At 40.1% G+C, this 16,645-nt stretch overlaps 1 pseudogene; it reads left to right on the top strand.

Moving 5' to 3' along the window:
* The first annotated feature begins 6,864 nt into the window (after positions 1-6,864).
* LOC105524639 lies at positions 6,865-7,605 on the top strand (annotated as a pseudogene).
* Positions 7,606-16,645: the final 9,040 nt, after the last annotated feature.

Here is a 16,645-nt window from a genome sequence, read left to right as displayed (position 1 = left end):
CCCCCCCCCCCCATCACTAGGTCTTGCTATGTTGCCCAGGTTGCAGTGCAATGGCACAATCATAACTTCTTATAACCTCAAACTCCTGGGCTCGAGCAATCCTCACATCTCAGCTTCCTGAGTAGCTGGGACCACCATGCCCAGCTAATTATTTTTATTTTTTGTAGAGACAGGATCTCATTGTGATGCCCTGGTCTCAAACTCCTGGGCTCAAGTGATCCTCCTGCCTCAGCTTCCCAAAGTGCTGGAATTACAGAAATGAGACACCGACCCGGCCCCGCATTGCGCCCTCTTCCAATTAAGCATGACTGAAAATCCTAAAGAACTGAGATCTGATTATTCACAGTCTTTGTGTAGAGGCAGGGGGCTTGATGAGTTGATCTTTTGCCAATCAAAAGAACCCAGCTTTTCAGAGTGGCATAATTTTCTCCTACTCATGAGATCTTACTCCACAATTCTATCTCTGGAGTGCTTGGGGTATCTTGCAACCAGCACACCACTGGCAATTTGGAATAAATGGAAAACGGGGGAATAAGTGAACAGTGAACACAAAGGAAAACACTGTTCCATTTGGCTGCACATGTCCAGCAAATGAAAGCGTGCCATAGATTACCCATGAATTTCTAGTAATACAACGTTTTAAAAGGCTTCTTTGAAACCCAGATGTCTCTCAAATAGCTGAGCTGAAGCCTTGTATCTATACCACAGACTTTTAAATTTCCTTCCCCAGTTAATGGGCTATTCATACTTTCCACTTCTTCCTGAATCAATTATGATCATTTGTATTCTCTCAGAAAATCATCCATTCTTTTGATATTTTCGAATTTGTCATCATGTAGTAGAATTTTATCCTTCTCTTAAATATCTATTGTTATATCTTCTTTCTAATTCCTCTTGTTGTGTGCTTATGTTTTCTCTCAATTCTTGATTTGAATTGCCAGCACCTGGTCTATTATATTACTTTCTTTTATTTTTTAAAGTTGTCATAATCTTTATTTGCTTTACATTAAGCATATTTGTTTTTCTAATTACTGAATTAAATTTTTGTATGCAGTTTATATGCCGTGTTTAAAAATAAAGGTATTTAAGGTCATGCATTTTCCCTGAGTCCAATTTTGGTCATATCCTATAACACTGGATATCTAGCGTCCTCAATGCCATTATTGTCTAACTAGACTCCAAGTGTACTTTTTTTTTCTAAGACAGAGTCTTGCTCTGTCATCCAGGCTGAAGTGCAGTGGCACAATCTCGGCTCACTACAACTTCCACCTCCCGGGTTCAAGCAATTCTCATGCCTCAGCCTTCCAAGTAGCTGGGATTACAGGTGTGCACCACCACACCCCACTGATTTTTGTACTTTTAGTAGAGACAGGGTTTCACCATGTTGGCCAGGCTGGTCTTGAACTCCTGGCCTCAAGCAATCCACCTGCCTCGGCCTCCCAAAGTCCAAGTGTACTTCTTAATTATTCCTTGACCTAAGAATTGTTTAGGTGAATGTTCTGCATTTGTTTTGTTTTTCGTTTTCAAGTGGTAGCAGTTTTATTTCTACTTTTATTTATTAATAGCATTATAGTTAAAGAATGTGACCTGTGTAATTTTGATGAAGGGAAAAGAGAACAGTTTAAATTAACTGTAGAATTGCAGAGATCCAGCAGCCCGAGGGAGGAAGCTGAAGTTATATGACACTACTGCAGAGGTTTCATCTCTGTGTTTACAAATTTATTTGCCATGCTAGAGTGGCAGCCAAGAGTCAGCCGGGGAGTGCCCCCATGCGTTGTCTGGCAGAAACATCTGTGCCAAGTACAGTCTGTAAGTAGGCACCACACTGGCATAGAACACTTAATGGGCTTCTTGCAAGATCCAGACATTTCTCTCTGACTGGCTGCTGCCCACTCTTGCCTCCAGTTGGCATCCCTCAGAATGCAAAGATGTCTGAATTCTGGCAAAATATCTCCTGCTCACCTCCCAGACGCACTGGTTTTAAGTATAAAAGAAGTCATGAATCCAATCAGTCCTTCATTAGATCCATATTTAGCATACAGGCTACAGTTTCTGGCATATGTGTCTATAAACATTTCTCACGTCCTATGCAGATTTCTCCTTCCTTTATACCCATGGCCATTTCCATGAGATTCTCCAATGATAGGAACTAGATCCCAGTGCTGAAGTCATTAACTTCCTTAGAAATCCACACTGCCCTTTTTTCTTTTCTTTTCTTTTTTCCCTGACACTCAGAACAATAATCTATTGGCAAAGTACTCATTAGTGGGTAGGTTAATATTTCCTCTTCAGATGAGGACCTAAGGATAGAAAACTAAATGCATTGAAAGCAGCACCATTACAGAATGTGCTCTGCCTAAGACTGGTTTTAGCTGAGCTTCAGGGCCACACTGTACTCCTACCAGAACAGCAGATGTCCCTGAGTCACCAGAGCTCACTGTCAATCATATCTTATGTCTGAAAATAAATCCAGCATTAGGCAGCTGACCACATATGTGCCTCTGAAACTATGGCAACAGAAAGTCCTTTTACCTCTGTGTCCCAATTAAAAGTGTTCTGTTGGCTGTAATTGGGGTGTTTGGTCTCCAAAACTAATAGATCAAAGCAATCACATAAGCCTCAAATGTCACCATTATACAAATTGATATTTCCCATGTAAGCAGCTAATGAGTGGTCACACCAAAGAGCATATGAAATTGAGGTTACAGAGAATAACTGGATAAATCCATTTTTGGATTCTTTTCTCCATGTTCCCAACCCACTCAAGATTTGAAAACTGATTGAATGTTGCAGAGTGGGGAGAAAGGACAATGGCAATTTCAAGTTGGATGTCCAGGAGGATACAGGAGCTTTTAACAGAAATGGGGAGAAAATTCTTGGAGTAGATTTCATAGAAAGAATGACACATGTTGAGAAATAAATGTATTCAAGTCTACTGTACTAGGGTAGCCAAGTGTCTGGCATTGAACCAGAGCACATAACATTTGAGTTTTCTGCCTGGTTTCTAAAAAAAAAATTAACTAGTAATATGAACGTCTTCTTTTGATCATTATACTTTCAGATTTGTTTTATTGTTGTTTCTGATTGATTCTTAATGAGCAATAGCATGGAACAACTCTGCTTTTAGTTTTTTCTCTGATAGTTTGAAATGATCAATAAACAAACACTTAAAAAAATGCAACTGAAAGATCTTTTGTGTGATCCCTGTAATCTTTTAGCAATAGGAAAAATCCTCTGGTAATGTAAACAAGCTCACTCTCTAATAATCAGTTTACTAACACAAGTAATACTACTTAATAATGTAAAAGGCTATGGGGGGGGAACAAAGGTATATGTACACATTTTTTTTGCTCTATCAGAGGAATATGTTGGACAAACAATAGGAAGCTCAATTTATAGTAGCTTCATCAACTCAGAAAGTAGGTGGTTGCTGATATTAGTTCAGCAGCTCTGAGTACAATTTTGTCTTCCAGTCACCATTAGACCAAGAGAATTGCATGAGCTTTGGCTCAAGCTCAAGCCAAACCCTTGCGATTCTCTTGACCTAATGGTGACTGGAAGATTATTCTGCCTCTAATATGTCATCCAAATTCTAGGCAAAAAGAAGAGGGTTAAAGAGAAATGGCATATTCGCTGGGTCTTCCCTGCTGTAAGGGAACATTCTCAGCAATTCCACCCAGTGACGTCACCTACATCTCATTACCCAGAATTGTGTCACATGGTCATCCCATCTGGGAAAAAAAAAAAAAAAAAAAAAACCTGGTAAATGTAGTTTCTTAGTGGATGCATCATCATCTTTTAGCTGGAATTTTGCTAATAATAAAGAAAGGAAAATAGATATTGGATAAGTGGTTAGTTACCATCTCCCCTCTCTATTGAACTCACCCAGAAGGACTGGCATTTTTCTGGCAGCCATCATGCAGCATTGAATCTAGGGTTTCAAGAGGTAGGCCATACATGATCTATCATTAAAACGAAGGAGTTCCCATCAAAAGACCTAGGATCAGGTTCTGGCTCTGCCACTAGCTCCATGACCTTGAACAACTAAGTCATTTACTTTCATTTCTAATCTGTAAAATGAGAGAACTTAAAGCAGTCATTGTAAAAGTCCTGAAATCCTATGCTTCCATTGTAGAGCCTTACCTGGTAGATATCAAAGTTTTCTTATGCTCCTCTCCTGGACCCTGTGCCCTACCTTTTGTTCCTGGTAGACAAGGAAACAATGCTATAGCAGTCTATCCAGAACCTAAGAGCAGTATCGCTTCAGCAACCATGTTGCCTTGAATAAATAAAAATAGTTTCTTCTATCCCCTATAAAGAGAATATTGAAGGGCAATGGTGGTTCTAAGGTAATGCACATGATCCACTTCAGCAAGGCTCCTGGGCTGTGTGTGACCGGCACACCTGTGTCCAAGACAAGAGGTCATCTGTGGAAGTCAAAGATAAGAAATCCATCTTCTTATGGATCTTCCAGCAGACGTCTCCAGACAGTAGCAACACTGGCTACCACCATGGCACACAGACTGCCAGGAAAACAGCTGGAAGTGGGATGGAAAAAGGGGAGGAAGTAGGGAGGACAGGGAGGTAAGAAAAGCTTAGGGTAACACAGGTAACCTTGCTCAGATCTACAACACTGTGAGGTCTATAGTGTTTTCTCTGGCAAATTAACACCACACCACCAAAACGGAAAAATTCACTTTCTTCCTACTCCCTCCATCCAGGAAACCTCATCCTTTCTTAGCTAAACCCACTTTCCCAGCTAGAAAAGGAGGGGTGCTCTATTGGTTACATGCAAGAGGTGCCAATTATGCTTTGCATCAAGGAACCTGTCTTACTAGTTACACCACTGTAGGTGAGCCCTGTTCAAGCCAAAGAAATTTTACAGTCTTCCTTTCTCTTTCAGCTCTACCTACCACCTTCTCACTGCATCAAACTTACTGGTGGATGGAGACTTCCATTAGCTGCCTCTGGTTAGCTGATAAATTGGGCTTTGGAATGCTTCTATGACTTTATATCACCCATTAAGCTCTTTAGATATTTAATAATAGAAAACCCTGACCTCTGTTGGAAATAATCCACAAAGGAGTACAGCAAACAGAAGAATAGAAAGTGCCTCTTTCCCATGTAAATTGCACAGGCTAGAATAAGGTTACTGAAGAGTCTGAGGGACCTTCAATGGGTAGATAGTGCAGTAAACCACCATGGCACATGTATACTTACATAACAAACCTGCAACTTCTGCACACATATCCTGGAACTTAGAGTAAAATTAAAAAAAAAAAAAAAAAGAAATGAGCTATCAAGCTATGGCAGACATGGAGGAAGCTTAAATATTTCTAAGTGAAAGAAGCCAATCAGAAAATTTGTGATTCCAAAAATATGACATTTGAAAATGGCAAAACTATGAAGACAGTAAAAAGATCAATGGTTGCCAGGAGTTAAGGGAGGAGAAGGATGAATAAACAGAACCCAGAAGATTTTTAGGGCAATAAGACTATTCCGTAGGATACCCTAATGGGTACATGTCATTATGTATTTGTCAAAACCCACATAATGTACAACATCAAGAGTGAATCCTAATGTAAACTGTAGATTTTAAGTGATAATGATGTGTCAGTGTAGGTTCATCAATTGTAACAAATGTACCAATCTGGGGCCACAGATCCCTAGTGGCAGAGGTTGTGCATGTGTAGGGATGGAGGTATATGGGAACTCTGTATATTTCCCTCAATTTTCCTGTGAACTTAAAACTGCTCTAAAAAATAAAGTCTATTAATTTTTCAAAAATTTATTTGCTGACCTAAAAATGAACATAGATGCTTCTAAACCCTCTTCACCTCCCAAGAAACTAACACCTCAATGCTTCCCAAAGAGAGATTGCTAGAAATTTAGGAGCATCTACTGATTGCAAGCATTTCTGTTCAGTCCTGTTCTCACCACTGTGGCCAATTGACTCTTTACTCTGCCCACTGAGCTTTAATTTCAATGACCGCATTTTTCATTTCAAGGTCCCTTTGGTTCTCCTGCTTCATTTTTCCTGATATTCTCACTTTCTTCTATTATAACTTTGATGATTTTCTTGGTATACTCATTTCATGGTCTCCACTAATAGCTCTGTTACTGGAAGCTCTTGGGGCTCCAATCCTGCTGTCTCTTTTGCCTAGTGGCTCTTAGATATGGCAGATGGTTTCCTTGTGCGTTTTGATAACTTTGGTTTTTGAGTTCAATTCTAGTAGAGCTCTATCTGTGCAAATACCAAGCAGCCTGAGTTAAGGGTCTATTCAGCTCTCCAGGGTAGTTTTGTATTTGCTTCTGTGGTCATTCCAAGGATATGACTTGCCTAGAACCAGTGCCATGTTCATTTTTCAGCTTAATGGCTCCCAAGATCATGCAAGTAGAATACATTAGAATCTCAAACTTGTGCAAAAAAAGTGTGTTGTCAATGAATATTGTTATGCATTCTCAAGGGGAAATTTATCCCGCACTCGGAACTCAAGAGAAGACAAATAAATCTCACTATAGTATATCTGCCAGTGAGCGAGCTTTTTTCTGTCTATCAATTTCTCCAAAGGTGTAGCTTTTCAATGCCCCAGATTTTTTCAGTGATCTCTGTTCCAATTTCCTGCCACACAAGGGCTCAAGATCTCATCTCCCATATCCATTTGAGCTTTAAAATCCAGAAGCCTTATACATTGTCAGTGGGAAAGTAAATTAGTACAACCTCTATGAAAAACTGTATGGAGATTTCTTGAAGAACTGAAAGTAAAATTACCATTTGACCCAGCAATCTCAGTACTGGGCATCTACCCAAACGAAAAGAAATTGTTATATGAAAAAGATACCGCTCTTTTTCAGGCTAGAACCATGGAGGGTGTAGAAGAGAAGAAGAAGAACTTTCCTGCTGTGCCAGAAGCCCTTAAGAAGAGAAGGAATTTCACAGAGCTGAAGATCAAGCACCTGAGAAAGAAGTTTGCCCAAAAAATGCTTCGAAAGGCAAGGAGGAAGCTTATCTATAAAAAAGCAAAGCACTATCACAAGGAATATAGGCAGCTGCACAGAACTGAAATTCAGATGGCAAGAATGGCAAGAAAAGCTGGCAACTTCTGTGTACCTGCAGAACCCAAATTGACGTTTGTCATCAGGATCAGAAGTACCAATGGTGTGAGCCCAAAGGTCTGAAAGGTGTTACAGCTTCTTCGCCTTCGCCAAATCTTCAATGGAACCTTTGTGAAGCTCAACAAGGCTTCAGTTAACATGCTGAGGATTGTAGAGCCACATATTGCATGGGCGTACCCAAATCTGAAGTAGGTAAATGAACTAATTTACAAGCATAGTTATGGCAAAATCAGTAAGAAGGGAGTTGCTTTGACAGATAACACTTTGATTGCTCAATCTCTTGGTAAATATAGTATCATCTGCATGGAGGAGCTGATTCATGAGATCTATACTGTTGGAAAACGTTTCAAAGAAGCAAATAACTTCCTGTGGCCCTTCAAATTATCTTGTCCATGAGGCGGAATGAAGAAAAAGACCACATTTTGTAGAAGTGGAGATGCTGGCAACAGGGAGGACCAGATCAACAGTCTTACTAGAAGACTGAACTAAGGTGTCTACCATGATTATTTTTCTAAGCTTGTTGGTTAATAAACAGTACCTGCTCCCAAATTGGAAAAAAAAAAAAAAAAGATACCTGCACTCGTGTTTGTCACAGCACTGTTCACAATAGCAATGTCATGGAATCAACCTAAGTGTCCATCAGCAGATGATCAGATAAAGAAAATATGGGATATACACACCATAGAATACTATGCAGTCATAAAAAAAACTGAAATCATGTTCTTTGCAGCATCATAGATAGAGTTGGAGGCCATTATCCTAAATGAAATAACTCAGAAACAGAAAATCAGATACTGCATGTTTTGACTTATAAGTAACAGCTAAACTCACAGACATAAAAATGGAAATAATAGACACTGAGGACTCCAAAAGGGGGAGGGATGGGAGGAGGGTAAGGATTTTAAAAATTACCTGTTGGGCTGGGTGCAGAGGCTCACATCTATAATCCTAGCACTTTGGGAGGCCAAGGCAGGAAGATTGAGCCTTCTCGAGCTCAACTCCTGCTTGAGCCCGAGAGTTTGAGACCAGCCTGGGAAACATGGTGAAACCACAACTCTATTTAAAAAAACACAAAAATTAGCTGGGAATGGTGGTGCATGCCTGTAGTCCCAGCTACACAGGAGGCTGAGGTAGGAGGATCACTTGAGCCCAGGAGGTCAAGGTTGCAGTGAGCCATGATCACACCACTGCACTCCAGCCTGGGCAACAGAGTGAGACCCTGTCTCATAAAAATACAGACAAAAACTTTAAAATGGCCTATTGGGTACAATGTTCACTATTTGGGTAATGTTACACCAGAGCCCAAACCTCACAATTATGCAAAATATCCATGTAACAAACATGCACATATACCCCTTGAATCTAAAATTATTTTTAAAATAAAATAAAACAATGCCTAGCAAAAAAAAAAAAAAAAAAATCCAAGCCCATTATTTACCAGCAACAATAAACTCTGGACCCTCTGAGACTGCATGACTATCGGCCCTAGTTTTCAGCTCCCTCTGGTTCTAGGCATTTGAAAAGATGTTTGTTCAGGTTAAATTTTGTTATCACTTATGACAATTTCTAATGTTTATGAATAAACACTGGGAAACTAATCCTTTCTGAAAACTAGTAGTAAACCTACATTGGTATAAAACACCTAAATATCTTATGTCATAGTTGCTCAATATGTTACAATGTACATTTGAATTTATGTATAATGTGTGACTATGGAACAGTCTTTTTTCCATATCAATATGAATGAGAATAGATGTAAAAATCAAGAACAAAATCTAATGGTGAAAAAATAAAAGGATGTCCATTACATTCTATTGAACTTTTCTAGGTATTTTCTAGTAGGAAGGTTTTCAGACTACTTAGACTCCTATCTTACTGGAAATGGAACCAGCAGTTACATTAGATGCATTACTCCATTTAATCCTCATCCCAGCCCTGCAAGATAGATAATCATACTCCCATTTCACAAATGAGGAAATTGAGACTCATAGAAGTTACATAATTTTATCAAGGTCACACAACTAATGCTGTCTGATCTCAAAGATCACATAATTCTCCTTATCTCATATTACTTCTTTGGAGAGCCAGCCTATTTCCTCTACTGTGCCTGAAAGAAAGGAGTCCAGAGTTTGTGAACAGTTTAAGCCAAAGAGTCCTTTGAATGTTCTCCTTGAAAAACAGTCTTGAGAAAAAAAGTTTCTGGCAAGGTTCCATTATTAATTATAAGGGTGAGTGGTAAGCCAAAGAATTATGAAGCCTGGATGTGACTTGACATCACCTTTGGGGAAACCATCAAGAATCCCTGAATAGGCTCGTGTCTGAGCACCCAGAGAGAGAGAGGCAGACCTTCCCTCCCCAGGTAGCCAGCCCCATTTTATTCAAGGGTGGGTCAGGAGAAGGTTTGGAGGATTGGCTCTGCCTGAAATCTGTAGGAGAAAGTGGATACAGGAGAGGTTAATGTCCATGCTGAGGAATCATGAAGCCGATAAAAACCTGGATCATTGGGTTAGAAGCTGGCCCAAGGCCAGACACAAAATATAGCCATAATGGGAGCCTTCCCAAGTAGAAAAAGGTTATTAGCGGAATCACATTAATCACAATGATTAATGCTGAAACTCAAGCCTTTTATTATGTAAAAGGCTCAAAAGAGTATGTTGGCAGAGAGGGAAAGGGTTCCAATTTTGCAGAAAATAGTGAACCAAAGAGGTACAGTAAATATTCAGGATGTGATTTGAAAATCAGAAACCTGGACGGGTCACACAAATCACGCTTAAAAGCTGCTTATGCAAAGAAATTTGCCAGAAAGCAAATATGCCTACAGATGGCCCATCAGGAGGCAGTTGGGTACTCCCAGCTTGCTGCAAGGGCAGCCAGGCCAAGCGAGAGGACAAGGCCAGGAGGGGCCCAGGGTGTGGGGTGGAATGAGAACACAAGCCAAGAACAAAGATCTCACTGTCCACAATCCTCCCGGAGTCCTCAACCTGCCAAGGGCAATGCCCAGGAGAGGTCATCTTGGAGCTCCAGAGCCTTTAAAATCTCCTACCCTGGACCAGTTGGGGCAGAGGAACAGTGCTAACCAGGTATGACTTGTGAGTCGAAAGAGAAATTACAAAAAGAAAAAATCCCAAAATTTAAAACCAGTGCTGAATCAAAATAAAAGTACACAAACCAAAGCCTCACCCATGAATCCAAACCAAGCTAGATGAAAGGTTGGGCAGTGATAAGGGAGACTCAGAAGAGTGAGGCCATTTAAAAATGAAGAAGAAAGTTTACACTGGAGAAAGTCTCTAAACCAGACTTAGGTACTCAGGAGGCTTCTGTGGTCTGAGTATTACCAATGGCAGGGACCCAGCTCACAGGCAGGAAAGGAACCCAAGTGTCCTTCCATATTCCTGGGCTTCTCAAACTGAGAGCAGACCATTAAATAATTATTCCCTGCCTTACATCTTGTAGAAAAAAAATTCTGGAAGAAGAGAGGCAAAGTATGTGTCTTTTAAAATTAATTTTTAACATGCTTGTTTCCAAAAGGATCTAGGGTATGTCCCACTATTAAAGCATATGCACATGGCAGTTAAATAAAGATGCTTGGCAAAGATTGGCTCACTCTTCACCAAACCCATTTTCTCTTCTAGCCAATAACATATGAACAGAAATATTAGTGCCACTGTCAGGGCTGGCCCATACACACCTACTAGGCATGACCACCCACAGTCTTTCTTCATTTCCTGGCTAAATGCAGCAGGCTCTGAGTGGAACGACTCTCTGGGTCCCTGAATCTTTGCCTGTGGGACAACTGCCTGATGATCGGGAAAACACATTTGCACTTCACATGGGAAAACAATTCTGACTGCAAGAAACCACTATGACTTGGAGGATTATTGTTACAACAGCTGACATTCTATTTAATACAGAAGTTGGTAACTTGAACAGGAATACTGACATGATAAAAACTAAACACAGTATTGGCTTAGCACTCAGGTGGCAGGCAGAGAGGAAACTATTCTCAGAGTGGAAAGATGGAGACCTACAATATTCCATGGCAAAACATTACACTTGTCACCTGGCATAACTTGGAAGCCAGAGCATGTGCCAACTGAGCCTATAGCTCTGGAAAAGAAGTTGAAGAAAAGCTCAAATTTTTTTTCTGCTTTTAATAAGAAGGAAGAGGGAGGGAGAGAGAGAAACAGAGAGTGAGTCAGGGGCCTCTAAGGATTGTAAAATCCTACTATTTTAAGGCTGCAAACAGTAATAGATTAGACTGAAGGAAGCATTAAAGAAAAAGGACTCCCAGAGAAGAGTGTATTCCCAGCCAAAGCCTCTCATTATGATGCCCTACCCTCTATGGCCTTTCTGTTCCAACATGAGGCTCCCTCAGCTCCTTGCCTCTCTGGCACGTGCACAGCCCTCACTGAGGCTCTAGGGAGCCTCTCATTCCCTGGACATTGTCCATGGACCCTGAGGAACTGGAGAACTCTCCCGGGCCCAGCTACATGGAAACTTCCCTCAGCCATGTCTAATCTACATGCGGCCTCAACCACTGTGATAACAGACAACACAGTGCAACTGGAGCATCTCCAAAGGCCTTGCAGTTTTCTTAGTCTATGGCTTAAGAAATGTGAAGTTCCCTGCCACCGGGTTTTCCCCTATCAACCTCTCCGGGTGCTTCCACCACCCCTTGATTCTCCTCTCTACTCCCAGTTCTTTCTCCCCATACCAGAAGGGATTCCTTCCTCCTATTCCTATATGAAAGAAAATCACCTCTATGGAAGATCTTTCAAAAATATTGACCCTCTTATGCCTAGGCACATCTAGGCTATAAGATCCTTAATAGCAAGGATGCCTTGCCTTCAGGACTCATCCAGTGTCTGACGTGCAGTAGGCACCAACGTATTTTTGGTGAAATAAACTGAACTGTAGTAAATTAAGGGACAGAGGAAAAGGGCTTGCAAGCACAAACTGGAAGAGAAGCTCCAAGGTCTCAAGATAAGGACCTGGGGAAGCAGGGAGCAGCGGGAAGGGTGGTGGAGTTGCAGCGTGTATCTCTTGCCTGTTATAAACTTCCCAAGAGGACTTCTGAATTCATCTTGTTGCAATCCCTGTTTTCCTGCAAACCCTAAGAAAGGAGTACAGGCATGACTGCATTCACTCACAAAGGTCCAGACTTAAAGCCCAAGCTGTATTCATTATAATTCAAACACATCTGGGCATGAGTAGAAGGCTGGTGGGGCAGGCTTTCCAAGGATTGGTTTGCATGAGGCACTAAGGAGTCCCCTGGGAAATAATCCATCCCAGGGGAAGAAAGAGTTGAAGGGGAAAGTTTGAACCAAACAGAATAGTGGGTCAGGAAGGGAGGGACAACTTCGAGTACAGCATAATGTCTGTCTTTCAGCTCATTGTCTAGTCTACCCCCTGTGGATCTGTGCCAGAATCCAAGATAAAGGACACTGCATTAAAAATAATTTTTAAAAGAGAGAGTTTTATCTTTTTTGAAAAAAAAATTCTATATTATTCAGTTGGTACTACAGAAATTGAAAGAAAGTTTGAGATCTTTGCAGAGCGATCATATGTCCCAGTTCTCCCAAGACAGTCCCAGTTTGCACCTGTTGTCTCAGCAGGTAACCCTGTTCCCTGTTTCAGCTTACTTCTGAAGTGTCCTAGAAGTTGTATGGTCACCCTCGTTCTGAGGGACATTTTGGGGATACATCTAGGTAAGTCACACACTCTTTTTCTAACATATAATGTTCTTGTGTTCATAAAAGGAGCCTACAAAACAAAGAGAATAAGAAAAAGGAACACAAATTCCATTTTCATATGAGACTAGGTGACATCTGTAACCCAGAAGAACATGAGATGAATCCAGAAAGCAAATAGAAGAATAGTAAATGGCTCAGCAGGGCAGACTGAACTAACACAGAAGTGTCTTTAGAGGGACTTAACAGTGAGAAGAGGGCTAACATACCCTGAAGAATCGAAGAAAAACTAAGGAACTGGAGACACCAGCTACCTAGAAGGCAAGAGTAGAACCATCACTGTGTGCTATAAAGAAATTATCCCCTCAACATCCCATCAGGAGATGGGATATAGATTCTCTACATGAGTTGAACCAGACTTGCCTCATCTCAGGGACACCAGGCCCAGAGGAGGGCATGCGAATCAAACTCAAACCAGGGAGAGTTAACTGAACACTGTATCCTGAATCTGAGACTCCAATTATTTTCCCAGTTCCAGCTTCAGAACATTATCATTTAGCCTTCCATTCTCCAAGAAGATTTTAAAAAATAAAACACCCTGGGGGTGGAGGATTGAAGGGAAAACCTATAAATAATGACATTTGGGGCAATCTGGCTGGCCAACAAATTTTCCTGCTTGAAACTCTATAAGGCAACAAGACCAGCCCAAGTCTAATCAGGTTTTTAGTGCCTCATTCTTAAATATGAATGGGCACCAGGCTTTGGGGCAGCTGTCAACGTGAAAGACAGAGGCTAAAACAAACAGGATAAAAAGAACAGTGGGGATAAACAGAGACAAGATAAGAAGCAAGAGAAAATATTAAGAAAATTATAATTAATGATAACCAATGACTTTAGAGGATGAAGAAAGATAGGCTATTATGTTCCTAAAGAAAACAGTCAGAGAATATGAGTAAGCTCTTAGAAATTTAAATATTATATCCAGATTTTTTAAATTATTGAACAAAAAGATAGAAGTGGACATTAGGAGAGGAAAACTGAGGGAAATGGAGGATCAATCCAAGTGGACAATACCTGCCTCATAGGAATTCCAAAAACAGAGAAAAAAATGGGGCTCAACAGAGTGGGTGGCACATGGTTGCAATCCCCGCACTTTGGGAATGTCATGTGGGAGGATAGCATGAGCCCAGAAGTTTGAGACCAGCTTGGACAACACAGTAAGATCCCATTCTGCAATAATTAAATAAATAAATAAATAAATATTTAAATTAGCTGGGTGTGGTGGCATATCCCTGTAGTCCTAGCTATTCAGGAAGCTGAGGCAGGAGGCTTATTTGAGCCCAAGAGTGCAAAGTTACAGTGAGCTATAATTGTACCACCACACTCCAGCCTGGGCAACGGAGTGAGATCCTATCTCTTAAAAGAAGAAAAGAAAAGAAAATTATCAAAGAAATACTACAAGAAATTTTTCCATTTGAACAATCATTCAAATCGAAAGAACACACCAAGAATGTAACATACTGAATGAATAAAAGCACATCATTTGTGAAATTTCAGAACATTATGGATAAAAAGAAGATTTCAAAAGATCTTAAAAGTTTCCAGAAAAAAAACAAGTCACGAAAGAAATGAAGAAAGAGAATAGCATCAGATTTTTAAAAAGCAATATTGGAAGCTAGAAGAAGGTAGAGTAACACATTGCACATTCTGAGAAAAAGTTTCCAACATAAAATTCTATACCCACTTAAACTATCAATCAATTTTTAAAGTAGAACAAAAAGGATAGAATCTTATAAAATATATCTGCCATACTTCCCTTTCTCAGAAAACTACAGGAAATGGACTCCACAAAAATGATGGAGTTAAACAAGAAAAAAAAAAAAAGAGTACATCGCATCCAGGAAATAGGAGATTCAAGATAGGAGAAAGGCAGAAGGAATACCCAGGATGACATTCAGGGAACAACTCTTTGTGACTAAAGCAAGGGAAGAAAGGATCTAGGAGAAGTTAGCCTCTAAGAAAGGTTAAAATGTTAAATGATTTTAACATTGTCTAGCAGGTACATAATAAATTATCCCTATAAATTTTATGAAATTCATCAGGGAAGGGTGGGAAGAGACACTAAAATAAACCAGGCTTGCAGCACATTCAGCATTAATCATTAGGTCAACTTGCTCTTTGATCTGCTTTCTCACAGTCTTTTTGGTGCCTACTGCTTCAGAATCACTGTTATAGCTCTAGAACCTGTTACAGGATTATCGTTCCAATGACAGAAAACCAAACACCACATGTTCTCGCTCATAAGTGGGAGTTGAACAATGAGAACACATGGACACGGGAAGGGGAACATCATACACCAGGGCCTGTCAGGGCCCTGGGAGGGGGTAAGGAGGGATAGCATTAGGAGAAATACCTAATGTAGATGACGGTTGATGGGTGCAGCAAACCACCGTGGCATGTGTACACCTATGTAATAAACCTGCATGTTCTGCACATGTATCCCAGAACTTAAAGTATAATAATTTAAAAAAAGATTATAGTTCCCATGAACTACTCTACAGATAACAACGTAAACATTATAAAATGTTAACTTTTCCACTTGAGATATTCTTTCATGTCCTGTGTACCAGTGAAATTACTGGCATCAGCTGATCCGAAGGACCCCATGAGAAGCTGACTCACCCAAAAAAGTGTAGTTTCCTCATCCTGATGATTTCATTCCCTTTACCTCAACCAATCAATGACACTGATTTTCCAACCCCTCACCTTCCATAATTCCCTTAAAAACCCCAGCCCAGTACTCCTTGGACAAATGGATTTGAGGGTCTCCTCCCATCTCCTCACTTTCTGAAATCACTAAACTCTTTCTCTGCATCGAACCCTGCTGTCTCAGTGTATTGGTCTGTTACTGCATAGCATGCGTATAAAGGTGTTGGTCCTGTAACACATGTAGAAAAATTGAATTGAGTGGAATTTTATAGAACTATGGCAAGATATGGAAAGATTTAGCCCAAGATTCCTGAAAATAAAATAAGTAAAAATAAATGAGATACTTACCAATTTCTGGAAAAATAAGTTGTTCAAGAAGGAAGTAAAATAATACTCTTAACTCATCCAGAATGAGTAAGATCAAACAATATGCTAAGAACAGTAAATATGGACTTTACTATGGTTATGTAGTCTTATAATTATATTGGGAGGGTGGGAGATAGCAGGTGGTAATAGAGATTAAAAAGTCTCATCTCCCATAATAAACACTGTCTAGAAGTGATTAATCAAGAGAGAACAGCATGTCTATATTATTTAGAAATATCAAGGTAAATGTCAGAGGAAAAAAGATTAAAAGCTAAAAGTGACTACTTCTGGAAAGATGGAGGAAGGCTATTAAGAGGGGAAAACTGGGTATTTTTAAAATAAGTATTTTAGCAGTACTTGACTTTTTAAAATTACGGGCATGTACTTCTTCAACAAAAATAAAAAATACTCTTCTAAAGAGTAGGACTTCTTTGTAGGCTCTTTTTCCTCCATCTAGTAATTTTTTAAATTACAATAATAAATCTATGTAAGAAGATGGGAGCCTAAGTCTTTAATGAGGGGTGAAAGGCATTATCTCCACTTCAGAGCCATTGCTGAAGCACAGAACAGACCCAATAGCCTGAGCAGTGAGTACCAAGGAGGTCTTTCATAATTTCTGGTATTCAGAAATGTGTGAATTGCCTTCCTGAGTTTAGGAAAGTTTCCACTAGAGTACTACTGCCTCCCCAAGTCAGATTCTTGTTTCCCCAGTCTTCTTTGCAGCCAGGGCATGGAGCACAGGCTTCAGTATGAAGAAAAGTGAC

The sequence above is a fragment of the Colobus angolensis genome, unplaced genomic scaffold (genome assembly GCF_000951035.1).
Source record: "Colobus angolensis palliatus isolate OR3802 unplaced genomic scaffold, Cang.pa_1.0 Scaffold50, whole genome shotgun sequence".
NCBI lineage: Eukaryota > Metazoa > Chordata > Mammalia > Primates > Cercopithecidae > Colobus > Colobus angolensis.
The sequence above is the reverse complement of the archived record's forward strand: the minus strand, read 5'-3'. Positions and strand labels throughout refer to the sequence as shown.